Source organism: Acanthopagrus latus, chromosome 4, assembly GCF_904848185.1.
Source record: "Acanthopagrus latus isolate v.2019 chromosome 4, fAcaLat1.1, whole genome shotgun sequence".
NCBI lineage: Eukaryota > Metazoa > Chordata > Actinopteri > Spariformes > Sparidae > Acanthopagrus > Acanthopagrus latus.
The window spans coordinates 25,445,710-25,464,590 of record NC_051042.1 but is presented as its reverse complement, the minus strand read 5'-3'; the positions used below and the strand labels follow the sequence as shown (position 1 = coordinate 25,464,590).

General features: G+C 38.5%; 1 pseudogene; it reads right to left on the bottom strand.

Annotated features, from left to right (window-relative positions):
* Nucleotides 1–6,265: 6,265 nt before the first annotated feature.
* On the bottom strand, nucleotides 6,266–14,421 carry LOC119018540 (annotated as a pseudogene).
* Nucleotides 14,422–18,881: the final 4,460 nt, after the last annotated feature.

Here is an 18,881-nt window from a genome sequence, read left to right as displayed (position 1 = left end):
TGCTTTCCTAGACGTCTAATTGGACGTTAGTTGAATCATGCTTCACACAGACCAAGAATCTCTGCATGCAACTAACTATCTTCTGTAACATGGCATCACGTCACACACACACATTCCTTGAGCCTGGAGCATATCTCAACCACATTTGTTTTGCCATGCACACACGCACGCACACACACACACACACACACACACACACACACACACACACACACACACACACCACAGACCTGTATAGATTGTGTGCTTTCATCTTTGTGTTGAATAAAGACTTTTGAACTTTCTTGCTGACCATTTAATATTGTTCAATAGTGAATGCTGCTGACTTCTACACTGTCAAGAACCCAGTAAACAGTCACTAACACTCACTAAACAGTTTAGTGCCTTTTTATGAGACTGATTTGGTAAATTTGCTATGTTTTCCCTTCTTCAAGGGCAGTGTCCCGAGGTGATCTAATGTAAACTGGATCATATTATTCATCATAATTAATAATTATCCCTGATAACAATGAATTATTATTGATAGCCAAATGTAACCTGAATCTCCCTTTTAATGTTGCATAAACTCTATTTAATATGGCTCGTGTCATCCAAGGACCAACAGAAGTAATGCGTCCCCAAATAACTTCTGTGCAATGTTCTTAGCGACTGAAGTACCTCTCCCAGAATACATAACTCGATCACACATACCAACCCTTTGTCCAGAAGTGTTAAACAAAAGGGAGGTAGAGGATGAGGAAGCTAGGGAAAGGAACAAGCATGGAAATGATCATTTGTGCATTGAGGTAGCTGCCCTCGTAGAAATCTGAAAGGGAAATCAGAGAGCGAGATACATCCTCACAGGACAGTGGTCAGGGATAGAATGCAGTAAAACAAACAGCTAGGAAAAAGGAGGAGACAGTTACACACTCACAGCCAGACACACAGAGAGACCTACAGACGTGACGCAACAGAGCATTAGGAGATAGGACCCACGCTGCGGTCTTCGTCATTAAACGACTCATAGCGAATTTTAGGAGGAGGAGTTGGCAACAGTGAACAAAACCAACAAACATCCAGAACGAAGAGTGATGAAGTGATCCAAATCGCTTATCCTGCCCAGCCGGATTCAGCAAAAAATACCAGACGTGTGACATTCTTAACCACACCTGTCAGGTTCTTGTTCCTGCAGTCTAAAGTTTGAGCCCCTTTGTGTATAATGATGTCTGTGTAGAGGTCAGTTTTCATATTTGTTGGTGAGATGTGTAAATCCTCACTGTGCTCACTGAAAATCTCATTTCAAGAGGCAGGGTCTACCAACATGATTTGAGACATTGCAGGTACTTTTGAAGCCATGGGATAACCAGCAACTGACTGGGTGGAGGACATAATAATTTACCACTGAACCCATTAAGAGGCACACAGTCTATGAATCGGACCCTCCATGAGTCATATGACTGCAGATGTCAGTGCCTTCCCAAAGCTAATTTTAGTAATTTAATCAAAGTTTCAAAAGACTATTGAAAGAACTATTGAAAAACTCGATTACATAAATACAACAAGGATGCTTTAAGAATGAATGGTTTGGTCTACGCTGCTGTTAAAGGTTTTACATTTAAGTCCCTTTCTGGTTCAGTGCAGCTGACATTGTAACCCAGTAAATAAGGAGAAGATGACAAGCAAAGCAGAGCAAAATATAAATCCTGAAAATGAAGCACAATAGTAATAATAATGATAATTTGTGCTTAAATCAAAAACTTTATCATCTTGAATGTAGTTCTTGCCCTACTTGTTTTTAATGTATCGTTCTTTTTTTAATCTAATCGTTATGCCCCTGTAAAGCAATTTGAGTTGCCACTTCAGGTCCAGTATTCAACATGCACATGTATGATGGACACATGCGCTTAGAATGGACCTTAAAGTGAAGTTGGACACATCTTGTGTCTGGCAGCTTGTGAATTGCAAAACGTCTGCATGTACATATATTCTGGGAAAAAAGGGCCACAGCTGGCATTCTGTGGTAAACAAAGGAAGAATTTCATTGCATTATTGAGAACATGTTTCTTTACTGTGCATTTGACAGCAAACACTTTGAATCTTGAATCTCTTGGTTTTAAACTGTATTTAAAATGTGGCAGTCACTGAACCAAGGTGAGTTCAATCTCAATAACACCCTGAGTACAGTCATATATTGTTGGCCCCTGTGATTATGGAAGGGTGGCTAGCTGATGTGTCCTATGCTACCCTACCATATCCTGTCCTATCCTGTCCATTGACACACATATTCATAGAATGAGCCCAGCAAAACAAACAAAATGTTATTAATTATGAGGCCACTTGGACAGAAAAGCTTGTTCTGAACAACACAAGGGAGAGTAAGGACAACTACAGGAGGAAACTGGAGTACAAACTGGAGAACAACGACAGCAGGGACGTATGGAGTGGGATGAGAGAGATTACCAGCTTCTTGGAAAAGTGGAGGAACAGCTGAGAGAAATGAACAACTGGCAAATGAGTTGAACCTGTTTTTCAACAGGTTTAACTCCAGCTCCCCCACTTCTAGCAGCCTCCCTGCTTATTCTGGTACTTCAAGTGACAGGCAGTCTAGATTTACATATTACTATAAGTATTTAGTTTCACCTGCGACATTTAGATTTAACATTGAGCATTTAGCATTGAGCATTGCCATTTATATTTAAATGTAACATTTAACATGTTATATTTACATTTAGATTTAACATTTAGATTTAATATTTAACATTTAGATTTGCTGTTTGTTTTAACATGTGCAACTATACAACTGGCGCCCCATATACCTCCTGTTGTTTTGTATGGTGAAAATATGTTGCCATTATGTATACAAGTAAAGCAAACAACAATCCCGCATGATGCATGGGAGAGAGGTGCGCCACCCTATTTAAATGTTCTGTGTTACTGAGAAAGCCACAAGCCAAAATGTACTGGTTACATAACAAATGTATTGTCAATGCTACTCAAGCTTTGACGCCTCCCTGCCTCATTCTCCACACATCCAGCAAGCAGGTACGTTCTGCCAGGACCCCTTCTTGATTAAAAAAGGAACCAGGCTGATTTAATATTGCAAACTGATGCAGTAAGGCTAGAAATATTCTCCATCTAAAGGTGGGATGAGAGCTGCAAAGAACAGGAAGTGTTCATACAAATAACAAACTTTGAACAAAACATTTGAAGGCAAATGAGTCTTATAATGGGGCAATTTGGTCTCTAGCTCTTCCTGTGCACCTGTTTAAATGTGCTTGAATGGCGTGTATGCATATAAGGGAAGATACTCGATTTACATGAGCCTCACCCTCCATCAGTCAGTTAATATTTTATGACAGCTTCAGTTTGCCATGAAAGGGCTGATAACCACGAAACACAGGACCCAGATCTCTGTGTGGGAGTGAATGTTTCTCACTTTGTGTGTATTTGTCTGTAAGGCAGAGCAGAGAGCAGACAACTGGATGAACACCATGGCCTGGCTGAAGTCCCCATGTCCATTAGTACTATATCATGCATGCTATACAAATCTGCTTTAAAATAAGTCTATGAATAAATCTGAAGATTTGACTTGATGCAATTAAACCTGCATTGTGTTCCTTTTTCCAAACCTCCCACTTTCCCCAATCAAGTTTCAGCAGTGTAGTGTTGGGCCACCACCTGGGGATGTATTTGATCTCCCTCTCATGTTCCCACAGCGGTGCAGTTGTGTCCATGTCTCAGTCTATTAGGATGTTCAAATTGTGTTTGGACAATATTCAATCACTTCAATTCCTAGATGAACTATGTCTCTGTTGCTCTGTGCACTGTAACATTGTTTTGTTAGTTTAGAAAAAATGTAAAAATAGGCTTGTAAAGTTATGTCACCGGACAAGGTGGATGACATTACTCAAGCTTATCTGTCCATACTTTACTGTGATGAGGCAGTGCAGCAACGTTCATGTTGTTTAGTCAAAATATAACCTCCTGGACTCGAAGCCATATTTGTTTTATGAATATATGGCACATGGCTGACAATTAGACTGTAGCAGGAGATGGCAAAATTCAGTTACAGTCCACAGTTGTGCCAAGCAATGCCAAAGGCCTTCAAGATGTCTTGCTGTTGAACGTGAAAATGAGTTCAATAAGTATGTTATCGCCTTGAATGTTCTGAAATGTCTTGACTTAGTGTGTGCCATGTTTATTGTGTATCATCTCATCCTTTTTTGTTGCATTTGTATGTTTCTGTAATTTTGGACTGTACTGTAACATGAAGGATTTTTGTTCACAGAATACTTACAGAGATTTTACATTTTTAGGTGAATTTGTCATGGTAATTCATCTAAATATACCCCAAAAGGCATTATCTCAGGATACAGTGACAGTGTCTCTAGTTGACACAGATATTCTAACCATGTTGTCTTGTGAGACTGAGATGGAGGCTCTATTCTCTTCCAGCAGACATTTGAATAACGGACTGTAAATTGTGCCAGTTCAACTATTTACAAGTTATAATTTAATTAAATGATGGAATGATGGACTCTGAAAATACAATAAACTGCATAGATTCATGCTCATGCTGTAAATTATTCTTGTGGGGAGCCTAGCAGGACTACGACACATCACCTCGGTATTTCAACAATCCTGTCTACAGCCCTGAAAACGATAAGGTTAAAAAGGTTTGTAAAAACAAGTTAAATTGCCCACTAAGGTCAATTTACATTGGCAGTTTTCTTATTTGAGGAATGCATAAAATGTGAGCAGTTTGCAAATATGCATCCTAAACATTAATTAAAGTTGGACTTGGAGTGTAAAGACTAACAGACTTACCAGCCCAGTGGATCTACTGAGTGGAATACATCATCAGAAGGCCTCCTATATGCAAACTGAAAGCATATTTCAAGTGTAAAGAAAGAGTGCGCCATCTACTGGGCAGTTACAGTCATTACTGTTTTGATGCAATCTTCTTATTAAAGAGTCAGTGTGAGTTCTGCTGTGATTCTATGAGCTTATCAGCTGAGTAGATAAAACTTTTTTAACCATGTTCAGTTGAGCTCTCAGTATCTCTGACACACATTCCTTACTGCTCATCAGTCTGATTTTTACAATAATTATTCGCATGAGGAACAACAGTATTCATTATTTGCAGAGTTCAGTTATCATGCAGCACATGTCTGGAGCAAACTCCCAGAAAACCGCAGGTCCGCTCCAACTCTCTCCTCTTTGAAATCAAGGCTGAAGACCTTTGTGTTTGACAGCTACCTTTCTTTGAAGGACGTTTTAAGGCTTTGAACAATATCTTGTTCTGTAACTATTGTCCTGTTTTCTTTGAACCTATTCTATTTTAGCTTATTTTTCTTTTTTCTAGTTGTTGCATTGTTTCGGTTTTTGATGTCTTCTTATTTGTTTTAATGCACACTGTTTGCTGTGTGTTATTGTTTTTCCTATTAAATCTCAACCTTGGCTGTTATAATTATATAACTATAAAAAACTGTGTATATTACAGACAGACACCTAAAATTGTTGAACATAACACCCTTGTGTAGACAGGGTCATACTGTTAGCTCAGAGGACGACTGGTCAAATTTCCAACCTTAACACTGGCACTTTACGACACAGTTGTAATCACGCAGCGCAACGTTAGGTGGCCGTTTGGGCTGGAAAAAAAAGGTAAGAACAAGTCATGTCTTGACAGCATTTGTTGTTTTTTCCCTGACACAAACAACAGATGTGCTTTTTGTGATTGTGAGGGAGAAATTATTGAACATGTTTTCACAGATTGTTTCCGTTCTACTGCCTTTTGGTTCTATTCACAGAAATGTCATTCAGAAATACTTGAAAAAACAAGGGTTGATATTATACTCATCTTTACCAAATCCAACTTCTCCCCAGATGAAAACTTTATAATTCATTTAATTACTATTTTGGTATATTATTATTTTGATTTAATATTACATTCACTAAATGCATTCACTAAATTAAATTTTAGTGAATTAAAGGTTGCCCGCATGTCACACTTTTCAAGTGTCAGATTTGAAATCATATATATGATTAAAATCTACCAGCCTCGAATTTTCAACTTGTATAAACTGTTCAAACGTATTTCAGGTTCTTGAATAAAAAGTTTGTGTTGAGATGTCGGTCAATGTTTTAATCACTTTGGCTGAATAATTTACTCCTAAGGCTAAATTATATGTATATTTAACAAACAAACACCCATCTTCACATAATATTATAGTGATATTCTTAAATTGCATACTTGCACATGCAGTCAAGTAATTAGTCATGATTAAGGTTAGAGTAAACTTTATTATTCAACAACTTTTTTCTTTTTTAATACAGTTTCTTTATAAAAACAAGAAGTTAAATTCAGTTAAGTTAAAATCAGTGTACAGTGGGATTACATTTCTGGTCATTAACAGATAATACAGTATACACAAGGCTTAAAAAATACGGAGAAGAGAACCAGGCAATGAAATTGGAGACAGCCATAAATCCTAGGGAATCCAGATGATGCAGGTGCACTACAATATCACTGGGGGGCAACATGAGAATCTATACACCTTTGAAAAGCAGGAAAATAAATCTACAGAGTTCATGATACAAATCCTTGTTCTGTGTTCTGCACCTTACAGAAGAAAAATACACAGATGATACAAAGTGTAAATAACCTTTTATGGACACCAGCTATCCCAGTTTTTTTAGTTTATGTAGTTTTCATGGCCAGAATATGATCATCTTGACATCACTGTCCACCGTTGGGCCGCACTTCTGCATAGTCCTTGACCAACTGGGAGATCCTGACGACTTTAATGTCCGGTTGTACCTGATCATAGTCTGACCACAAGTACTCTGGAGACAGCACCTTGGTTGGCTTGTTGTACAAAAAGTACCTTTATGACAGAGAGAGAGAGCCGGGGGGGCAGATAAGATATTTATACTCTATAACACATCTTGAACATCCTAAAAAAACAAGGGAATGAAATGTCACACTGTACTTGTTAAGGTGACTCTCTTCCTGCCACACAGCTTCAATGTTGTTCTTGGCGTCCTCCTCCGACTGCATGTAACAGTATCTTGTTAAATAAAAGAGGGAGAAACTCTGAGATGAGACACAGTTGTTATGTGTGATGTAAATAAAGTCAAAGAGCATCTCACAATCTCGTTCAACTGAATATTGGTCCTCTTATTGGCTGCTCTTACTTGACCAGCTTGTACATGTCCTCCAGGTATCCGCCCCACACAGCAGCAGTGTAATAATAGTCTCCTTCACCGAAAGGGATGTAGGCCCTGGACAGGTTTCGGCGCTCATACGTAAACTGATCCCTATCATAATTCTGAGGAAAAAAATGGTGGGAAATGAATCAAAATACAGACTTACAGATGTAGTGACTGATCAGATTGAGACTAAACAAAAAAATGCACAACACATGGCTTTATAGAGGAATCAGTCGACAATCAATCATCAAGCAGCGTAAAATAAGGTGAAAGAAGTAAAAATCATGTCATTACATCATGTTTTTAATAACTTGAAATGAATATACTGTATGGAAGAGAGTGAAACCTTGTAGAAAATACGGTGGAGAACACCTGTCAGCTGACTGAGAGACTCGGCTCCGAATCGGTTGTAGAGTGGCACTGGGGACATCGAGCACTGAGATCTTCCGCCCCTCAGCAAGATCAATCTGACAGGTCATATAAAAACTTTAATGGATTGATTATAAATGAAATCCTCAAGCACTGTTAATTTGATGTGTTTGTAGCTGGAAGATCTGTAACAAATCTGTAAATCGTGTATATATTTTATAATATATTTTTCACAAATTGTGGATTAAACTATGACGCCTTGTATCTACTATTCCATTATATACAAAACACCTCTGTCCTTCCTTCATTTCACCCTTCCTTCTCTCCTTCCTCCAAGTTTTAACAACATACTGTACTTCACTGTGATAATATAGATGACCTGTGTACTTTACTCTGCAACTGAAACTGCATTTTTATGTGTTTTTGCACAACATCAGCCTCTTTCTTTACGGTGGCTTCATCTGCCTGGAGGTGTCTGTGTCACAACAGAGCAATGGTTGGCTAAACAATTTACCGATCTCAGAATTTCTTATGTTTTCACTGTTAAGTTCAGAGTTGTCCCGTACATCGGCCTGAAGTCTAGCCTCCTCAAACGTTTCCTGAGATGCTGTTCCTCAGAGCCCTTCACTACTGAGATAAAGGAAGCCAAACACAGACTGTAACTGTTTTATTGAAAGAGTGAAGTGATTTACATTTAAATAAACACAAAATCATGGCACACCATCCCCTCCTGTCTTCTCTGCCATTACAAAATCATCATACATTTTGTTCTTGCATAGTTTTTGTGTTATGTGTCTCTGGTCAAATTGGGTTTTGAAGTCTCAGTTAATCTCTCCCTCAACTTCATCACGTGTTTCCTCCTATCTCAAATCTCATATATTGCACACAACACAACTTTAGTAATGCTGTGTGAGGTGTGCACCTACACACCTTGGCTTACTGACAAAGCTACTGTTACTGAGACATTAATGTCATCAGTTACACCTGTTCTTTCCTGCCAAGCCAGATGTTTTCTGTGAAGTGTATTGTTATTGTAAAGTATCATGAAGTAACATTATATTGTGGCATGTAGTTTTAGATAGTGTATGTCCAAGGAATAAACATATTTTACACATGCAAAGTATAACTCACTTTAGGGACTTCTTCTTTATGGTCTGTGAAGATGTAGTAAGTGACTCTGAAGCCAACCATAAAGTACTTCTCACCTGTCTGCAGGAAGGCCTTCAGGAAGTGTGTGTATCTGTTCGGGTAGGAAAAAGCAAACCAGAAGGATAAGACATTAATTTAGGACAAGAAAATACAAAGAGAAAAATACAATGCAAGAAGATAAAATGCATTCATGTGAAGCAGATTTACGGTTGTAGGATGAAGATTTCAGCTTGGAGCAGTGGGTCAAGTTGAACCTCACTTCCCACAGTATCATGTGTGAAAAATCCTGTGCACCTACTTGCCAACAGCAAACACCACCACAGCAATTCTTGGGTCCATTTTCTTATAGATTGCATCGATAACCACTGGATCAAAGGTTCCCTCCCAAACCAGAGGAACGTTCCAGTTTGTCACAGAGTTCACGTCAGTGCGTCTGCAGAGAACAAAGAAATTGTGGATTAAAACATTTTATATGATTAAATCTTTTCTTTCCTCTAGTTTGGCTCCATATGTGCAACATTCAGTTAGCTGTGGCACCTAGCCACAGTTCACTGAAACAGAGGGCCAGATTTGCTTATTTGTGCTCACAAGCTACATGTAATTATTGTCATATATGGTAAGGCAGGTCGCCATTATGCAGTCAGCAGATCAATCAGAAAGTTATCGTGGCCTTATTGTAGCTATTTTGATGTGCCACTTATTACGTGAACATTTACATTCCCATAGCATCTAGAGGTAAGTTTAAATTTTCCTAAGAATGTCTTATCTGTTTCAGCTGTCCTTTTTAATACACACAATATTTGCACCTGGGCTTCACGGGCACAAAAAATTCATGTAAAAATGTAAAAAGTAACTTCACAGTTGTACACAGACACAACCTTATTACAGAAGATGGTTTGAACATCATTGTTCCTTTAAAACATGTGATAGGAGTGCCACAGTGACACATTCAACGTCTGATATTTTAATCAAAAGTTGTCACAGGGATTATTCCCAGCAGAATAATTCAGTATATGGTTTTTAATAACTTACCCTTGCTGTGTGTTTGGCTGAGCATATGTCACCCTGGAAAAAAGAGAAAAGATCTAATAAAACTTAACTTAGTTAAACAAAAGAGGAAATACACAGTGTAAAGTACAAGAGATAGAGAAAATTAATGGGCTGAAGAAAAAAACACTTAACACAGACGACCCATCATAGACATATAAAGAGTAGACGCCGCGTCGAACGCTGCTGCCTGTTGGCGCTGATGAGAATTGGGGCGGCCATCTTGGGGCGGTCACCCGTTCCACTCAGTGTAATCTGTTCAGCAGGCGCGATTAGGTGTCAGCGCATTTAATCAATCGTAACTCTGATATAGAAACTGATTTTCACGCGTTTTTTTTTTTTGCTGTAAACGTCATACATTATAGCTATGACACAGGACACATGGGCTGGCGTATTTTATTCATTATAAATGGATTAACAGTAATAGAATATTCTGATGTATGATACAGTATTTGTTCTGTATGATAGGTATTTTGCAAACACTATAAACACAACAGAAATCATATAGGCTCTCTCTCTCTCTCTCTCTCTCTCTCTCTCTCTCTCTCTATATATATATATATATATATATATATATATATATATATATATATATATTTACACACACACACACACACACACACACACACACACACACACACACATTATAGATACGTTTATATATCAGAGAAAATTAAAAATATATATTTATATATCAGAGAATATGAAAAAAATATAAATCATATATATCTATCCATATATGTAATAGATACATTTATATATCAGAAAATGAAAAATATATAAATCATGTAGAGTATCAATATGATTCATATATATAATATAATATAATATAATATAATATAATATAATATAATATATATATATATATATATATATATATATATATATATATATATATATATAGATAGATAGATAGATAGATAGATAGATAGATAGATAAATAGATAGATAGATACATTTATATATCAGAGAATATGAAAATATATATAAATCATATATAGAGTATCAATATAACTCATATCAGGTCAATGAGTGAGAAATGAGAGAGAGAGAATCATGAGTGACTAAAACAAAACCTGGATAACAAATGGCGACGGGAAGGAAGTGGAATGCCTCTTTCTTCGTTCTTCTTAGTAGCCTACATTCATTCAACTCGGAGTAGAATGACCGCCCCAAGATGGCCGCCGCATTTCTCCCTGCCCGGCAGCCGTTGCGGCGTCTACTCTTTATATGTCTATGCGACTCATAACATGAAACCAGACGACCAGACAGCGGAAGAAAGCATCGTCATCTCATGGAGCCGTGTCACGTCAGACCTGCTGTGTGCTGTGTTCCTGAACTACCGGCCGCTCGGCCCTGTACAGTACGCACACTACGCAAGTTGGGAAGGGTCCCCTGAGTTAAGGGCCTCCCTCCCCCTCATGTCAATGTAGACAACTCAAAGATAAGAAAATTGAGCATAACTTGAGAATCTGAGAGTGAATTACATGAACAGCAGTCAGGTAATCTACACTCATGTGTGCTAGCTTGCAGCGCTAGTGAAACTCTCTGTAGTCTGTCTGTCTTGCTAACGTTAACTGGGCCATGTAGTGCATGTCTTCTCTGCTCTGTGACTTTGTGCTTAACAGAAGTGAGAGTGAAATAAAACGATTTATTACTTTTGATAGGAACCACCAGGCAGCAGAGTTCATAAACAGACAATATATGGGCTTAATGACACACCTCTTCAGTGTACATAATGTCAAAAAACAAGACAAGGACTTTCTTTTGTCTCTCAGTCAAGGTTCAATATTAATTTGCAGTAAAAATGAAACTCTTTGTGTCAAAATTTGAACAACCAGTGATGGAATGAACCATAATACAACTGACTCAATAATGTTCTTAAGTAAAATTTTCAGGTGGCTACTTGAAAATTTCAATTTTCTGCTACTTTGTACTTCCTCTCCCCTACACTCGTTTGTTACATTTAGTTCATTGTTACTTTGCAGATCCACATTAAGCACAGTGCTTGTATCGACTTACACAGACTGGTGCAGGGAACACACCGTTTTTTAGGCCTGCCTGGAAGCATCGCCCTCATTCCTTCGACTACCAGTGTATTGGAATTGTTGTAATTGGAGTTTCAAATATTTTGGTCGAAAACAATCTCTGCGACAAACACAAGTGTATGATACTCACACAGCAAGATAATCGTCACAGATGAAGACCACTTTTGTGATTTTTAAAGATTTGAATTAAATTGCCAGCAGTACAAAAGCTGATGTAAGGCAACAAACAGACAACATCTCATGATTTGAATACCACCACCACTAAGCATCTTACTACACAAATACATACACATTTTTTACAGACTAATTAGAATAAACTGATTGTTAGAATTAGACTAGCTTGCAACTAAAGTCAGCCGGTAAAGTCGGACTAGTGAGTCTCCCTGTTCGGTGTTTGTTGTCTCTGACAGCTTCTGTCGTCTCATTTAGCCACTTGTTACCAAATGCCCCTTGTAAGACACATACGTGTTCTACATTAAAATTGTGGAACATCAAATGCAGTATTTGATGTATAACGATGTTGTAGAACAAAAGTGCACTGTAGAAAGGTTTTAAGTTTTGAGGTAATATCCAGGGAAGTGAAGCTTAAATTGTGCAGCCAGCAGCTGGGGGCAGCAGCAGAGGTGCAGTAAAGTCTGTCGACTGTAACACCAGAAACAAGTAAGGCTCCCAAAACAAATGCTTTCTCCGTTTCATACTGTATTTGTGATCTTTTACTTTTATGACCCTGTAGATGATCCCTTTACAGGACAAAGATGTGAACCTAAGTCACTGCAAATGTAAACTGGAGGTGTATTTGGCCCAGCTGTTTCTCTCTGTTAGCACTCTCACCCATATTGCATTGTGAGGTCTCCGATCTTCCAGCCGCCCTTCTCCTGGCAATCTGGTGGCCCCACTATGTCATCCATAACCTTTGTCATTATGTCCTTCACATCTGGCTCTGAGCCTTCCTTACATGGCTGGCACAAGCTTAAAAAGGAAACACAACAGTCATTAATAATATGACAATTTCACATGTTAAAATGAAAAATAAAAAAGTTGTGTAGTTTGACAAAATCCTGCCATATTAATCTTTAGGGAGTGACAGGATTAATGAGTAACTTCAAAGAGTGCATTTAATTTGAAAAAGTAGCTTTACATTAACTCTAGTCAGCAGCTGTGTTAATGTGTGACAAGTGGGTGTGTGTTTTTTTTTATCTGGAATGTGTGCATGCTCTCTTTGAGTTGTCAGTTTAATGGCTTTGACTCCTTTAGTGAGTTTCATGCTCTGTTGCATGTATTTGAATTGATATGTACTTTCAGTCTTACAACAGACTTACCTGAGAGTGGAGACGTCATACCCTAAGTAAATATAGACCCCCCTGTGAAGACATACAGGTACTAGTTAACCAGAGAACAGCCAGTAAAAGTGTTTACAGCATTAGTTACCACCCAGAAAACATAAATACACGATGAAAATACGTAAATGTGTTTAAAAAGATTAAAGACCAATACATAAAAAAACATGCAAATGATATAGTTACTTGTTACTACATTAACCACCTTTATTTGTATATTTATATATTTATTGAACCTCACCCATTGTTTACTATTCACTGTACAGGTGGATCCTATGGACAGGAGTTTAACATTGCCATGTCAATGTGGCTTCTCTGTCTACAGCTTTAAGTTTCTAGAGGACACATTCCCCCTCTGACGATGGTATGATAGAACCAGACTGACATTATTGTGATCTGCTGAGCCCAGCAGGAGGAGTGGAATCAATTTGAAGGTGTTTTTAAGAGAGCCATCACAATGAGCGGACAAGTGTTGTTTTCCCTGGTGGGACATGACATACAATGATTAAAGCTCCTGAGGGTTCTCTCTGGGGAGGTATCTGTCCAAAATCAGATCAGGATTATCATGTTTTATTTTGTCTCACAATGCTTTTCTTTAAGCTTGAATTGTGATGAGTTTGGTGTTACTTTTGCCATGTTGTACTTTTCTTTAAAGCAACATTATGAAGAATTTGGAATTTTGAGTGCAACACCACTGTTGTAAATACAAATCCAAAGGTCTGTTACACTTTTTCAGATATATGTGCTAACTACAAGCAAAACTCATCATGTCATTAGAACTTTTATGTGTGCAAAAACTTGAAGTAAACATGTATGTAACGCTGTGATCCTACCCTACCCTATTACTTAATGTTACTTTAAGACACTGTGTGTGTATGTGTGTGTGTGTGTGTGTGTGTGATAGAGACATGTAGATGTTCTTTTACAAATAATTTGAATTTTGTTTGCATAAATCCTCAGTGAATCAGAATTACAAGGCGTTACAGGCACAAACTTGGTAAACACTCCTGACATTGTAATGAAGCCTCTACACTAAATTAACCGGTAAAAAACTGATCGTGAGACACAACCCTTATTGTAAATGTACCATGTCAACATCCATGATATCTAGTAATACACTAAATATCCTAAACTGGGAAACAGATAATAGCGCATGACTCTTGTGATCAGTATTGTTACCTGATCAGTGAGACTGCCACACTGACACTAGTGAATAAACCTCCGTCCTGTCTCTGACTGCACTGTGGAGTCATCTGGTTTACTACTAATAAGTTTGTTCTCACAGCAGCCAGTTTGGTGTCAGAAAGTGAACACAGGTGATACCAATAATACTAATTAGGATTCTGTTCCATGTACAAGTCAAGATGCTGCTATTTTGCATGGTGGCTCATTAATTAAACCTGTGTTTACCTTCATATTGCATTATGATATGGCTGCTGTGAAAAATGGCTATAGCAGGGGAACAGCAAGGTTTATTATCAAAAGAGCCATTTTTGCCCCCGTCCCTCCCCAAAAAATCTGTCTGGAGCCGCAAAACATAATTGTGTCTTATAATGAAGGTAACACAGTCTAGAAAGGCTCAATTAACCTATCAAGTTTATTAATAGGCCTAAATGAGTATTAGTTATATTTTCACATCATGTGGCTACTCTACAGTGGGCTACTTATGCTTACAGTATAAGGTACTTGAACTTTGCATTTCCATTTCAATGATGCCATGTTTTGGTGCGTTTATGAAAGAACTAGCCTACAGTAAATAGACATACGGCCGCAACACAAAACTATATATGCAGAGCTTCACAGTCCTCCCTGTGTTTGTGAAAAAGTACAAAATAAAAAGTAGCAGACGAGCAGATGATTGGAGAGGATGACTGCTAGAATAAGGGCTCAGTAATTCTGTTAAGTGCCAGGCCACATAATTCCTCGTATGCAGTCAATAACATTTTGATAGTGATTCTATGTTTTACTGGAAGTCATGAAGGGAGACAAGGACTGGGCTGATTTAAGACTGTAGACAAGTATTTGTTAACAGCCCAGCTGCTGCAGTTGTTGCCACTTGTAGACATCCTAATGAGGACTGAGTAATGAAGAAGGAGTTCAGGTTCAATGTGTTTGGCTTTTATTATAGATTGAAGAACCAGGCCTGAATGAGTTTAGTAGGGTGAGGTTTTTCAAAAGTCAAAATTCAAATGTTGGCTGAAGAGGTCAGTTTTCATATTTGTTGGTGAGAAGTGTAAATCTTCACTGTGCTCATTGAAAATCTCATTTTAAGAGGCGGGGCCCACGAACATGATTTGAGACATTGCAGGTACTTTTGAAGCCATGGGATAACCAGCAACTGACTGGGTGGAGGACATAATAATTTACCATTGAACCCATTAAGAGGCACACAGTCTATGAATCGGACCCTCCATGAGTCATATGACTGCAGATGTCAGTGCCTTCCTAAAGCTAATTTTAGTAATTTAATCAAAGTTTCAAAAGACTATTGAAAGAACTATTGGAAAACTCGATTACATAAATACAACGAGAACGCTTTAAGAATGAATGGTTTGGTCTATGCTGCTGTTAAAGGTTTTACATTTTAGTCCCTTTCTGGTTCAGTGCAGCTGACATTGTAACCCAGTAAATAAGGAGAAGATGACAAGCAAAGCAGAGCAAAATATAAATCCTGAAAATGAAGCACAATAGTAATAATAACAATAATTTGTGCTTAAATCAAAAACTATCATCTTGAATGTAGTTCTTGTCCTACTTGTTTTTAATGTATTGTACTTTTTTTAATCTAATCATTATGCCCCTGTAAAGCAATTTGAGTTGCGTTGTGTCAGAATTGTGCCATATAAATAAACGTGCCTTGCCTAGTTGTAACATAATTTAGAAAAGACTTTTAGAACTACCGAAATTCATATTTTGTTGTTTTATCTTATTAAACTTATTATTTGCCTCCCCCCTTTGAAAATAAGATGCAGTAGTGAAGATAAATGAGTGAAAAGGCTTACCCCAAAAGGACAAGAAGAAGGGCAAAAAAGACAAAAATATGGATCCTTGAGTTGGAGCGCAGCATATTAAATCTTTTGATCATTTACAGGCACTGAATACGCCTGTATCTGTAACTGAAACCCTAGTGCACATCCAAAGTGCTATATCGTAGGGAACTGAACTGGTTTTTCAGTTTCTTGATGATGCTTCACCTCTTATCGAAAAGGGTCCCTCAAGTCTATCTAACTGGATGGGAGTTTTAGGCTTTAAACTCTGTGTGGGAGTGTCCTTACAGCAGGTAGGTGGGTCCAGGTCAAATTCAGGTCCAGTATTCAGCATACACGCGTATGATCATCTGCTTGTAAATATATTCTGGAAATTTGTATTGAAAATGAGGTAGTCACTGAACCAAGGCGAGTTCAACCTCAATAACACCCTGAGTACAGTCATGAATTGTTAGCCCCGTTGACAATAGTGAGACTGTGGAGGCATTAATTATTAGGAGATACCAGAATACCACAGTATATATTGTAGCTGAAACTTAGCACAAATGTATTCCAGTATAAGATACAGACACATTAGATGAGTTTAATCCAGTCATCAAATTATTATTTTGACAGGGTCCCAACCCCCGTGTTGGCACCTCATATCCTCACAACAGTGAGCCTGAGACAGAGCAGACTGTCTCCCTTGGGTCAAGTCAGGGTGTTACCCTTTGGACTCAGAAGAAAAGACTATCTAAGTTAAAAGGGTGTTCACTTGGTGTTACATGGTTCCTTCTGATGGTGGGGCACTAATGGCAGTCACATGTCTGTCAGAGAAGTTAATGTTTCCTGGATTGTAAACACTCAACTTAAAGTTTATTGTTTCCTTTGTTTCATTTTGAGGAAAACCCTGTTTGGATTGAATACTGGTGGCAAATAACTGTTGAAACCAATGTTACTGAACGACCACTTGCCAGGACTTAACTCATATTCTTGCATGTTTCTTTATAACATTACCTTTTGTTTTAAGATGCAGGTCAACGGCTTAAGATAAATGGCAGCATTAGTTTGTGTTTTACCTATCATCAATAAAATATTTAAAGTTTTCTCTGCAACAATCTGCCATTTTCTTTTACATCAAACTTCTGACTTGTTAGCAAACCACAGTGTTTTGCAGCAGTCTCACAGGGCCCCTCTGATTATGGAAGGGTAGCTAGCTGATGTGTTCTATGTTACCCTTCCATATCATGTCCATTGACGCACATATTTATAGAAAGAGCCCAGCAAAACAAACGGATTATAAATTATGAGGCCTCTTGGACAGAAAAACTTGTTCTAAACAACATAAGGGAGAGAAAGGGCAACTACAGAGGGAAACTGCAAACTGGAGAACAATGACACCACGGATGGCTAGAGTGGGATAAGAGAGATTACCGGCTTCCAGTTCAACCTGTTTTTCAACAGCTCCTCCACCCCTAGCAGCCTCCCTGCTTATTTTGGTACTTCCAGTGACAGGCGGTGTAAATTAGTATAGTAGCAAAATATTTAGTTTCACCCATGACCTTTAGATTTAGCATCAAATCCAACATTAAGTTTTAGATATAAATGTAATATTTAGATTCAGATTTGCCATTTATATTTAAATAAAACATTTATAATTGAATTCAACATTTAGCATTAAATTTAACATTTAGATTCAACATTTAACATTTAGATTTAGAGTTTTTATTTGGATTTAACATTGATGTAAGGACCCAGTGCTAGTTGCACCTAACATGGAGTGGCCGTCTATCCTGGACACTGATGCTAGCAGCTCAGGCCTTGGTGCAGTACTCTTGCAGCTGACTCCCGGTGGAGAACGTGTTGTTGCTTACCACAGTCGAACCCTGGCTAAGTTGGAGAATAGCTATTGTGTCACTCGCCAAGAACTTTTGGCAGTGATCGATGCAGTAAACCGTTTCAAGCACATCCTCTGCAGCCTCCCATTCACAATCTGCACTAACCAGGCAGCTTTGAAATGGTTAATGTCCTTCAAGGAGCCAGAAGGACAAGTTGCTAGATGGACTGAACAGCTCCAAGCCTTCTCAGTTCACCATACACCACAGAGCTGGTGAGAGCCACACAAATGCAGACAGCCTCTCCTGTCGACCATGTGCCCCAAGGCACTGAACCCTAACACTGCTTGTTGGGTGCTGTAGCATGTCTGGCGGCCCATTCACTCATCTGCTCTACACTGCATGCATGTTTGTGTGTGTGCACACCTGTGTGTAATGTGAGTGGAAAAAAAGATTTTCCTAACTTGGGATTAACGTAGTTTAAAAAAGTCATCCTTTGTTTCTGAGTAATACATTTGGCCTCCAAATCCAGTTGTCCTCTAGGTTGAAAAAAGTTATACACAAAGTTGTTTGCCTTTACTTCATCCCCCATGGGTAAATTCTGCCTTACTGACCATTCATCTGGTATCATTGTTTCATGCACAAGATGCTAAGAAATACGGAACTGATGAAATACTGAAACCCTTGGTCCATCCGTCCATCTATTGTCAGTTTTATCCCTTTGCGGGTTTTTTTGCTGGAACCAATCCTGGCTGTCTCTGGGTGAGGGCGGGTACACCCCTGGACAAGTCGCCAGCTCATCGCAGGAAGATGGAAGAGGCCACCATGCAAGTTGTCACCTGCACATCAGGAGCAATTTGGGGTTCAGTATCTTGCTCAAGGACACTTTGACATGCAGCTCAGCTCAGCCCGGAGCTGGGATTTGAACTGGCAACC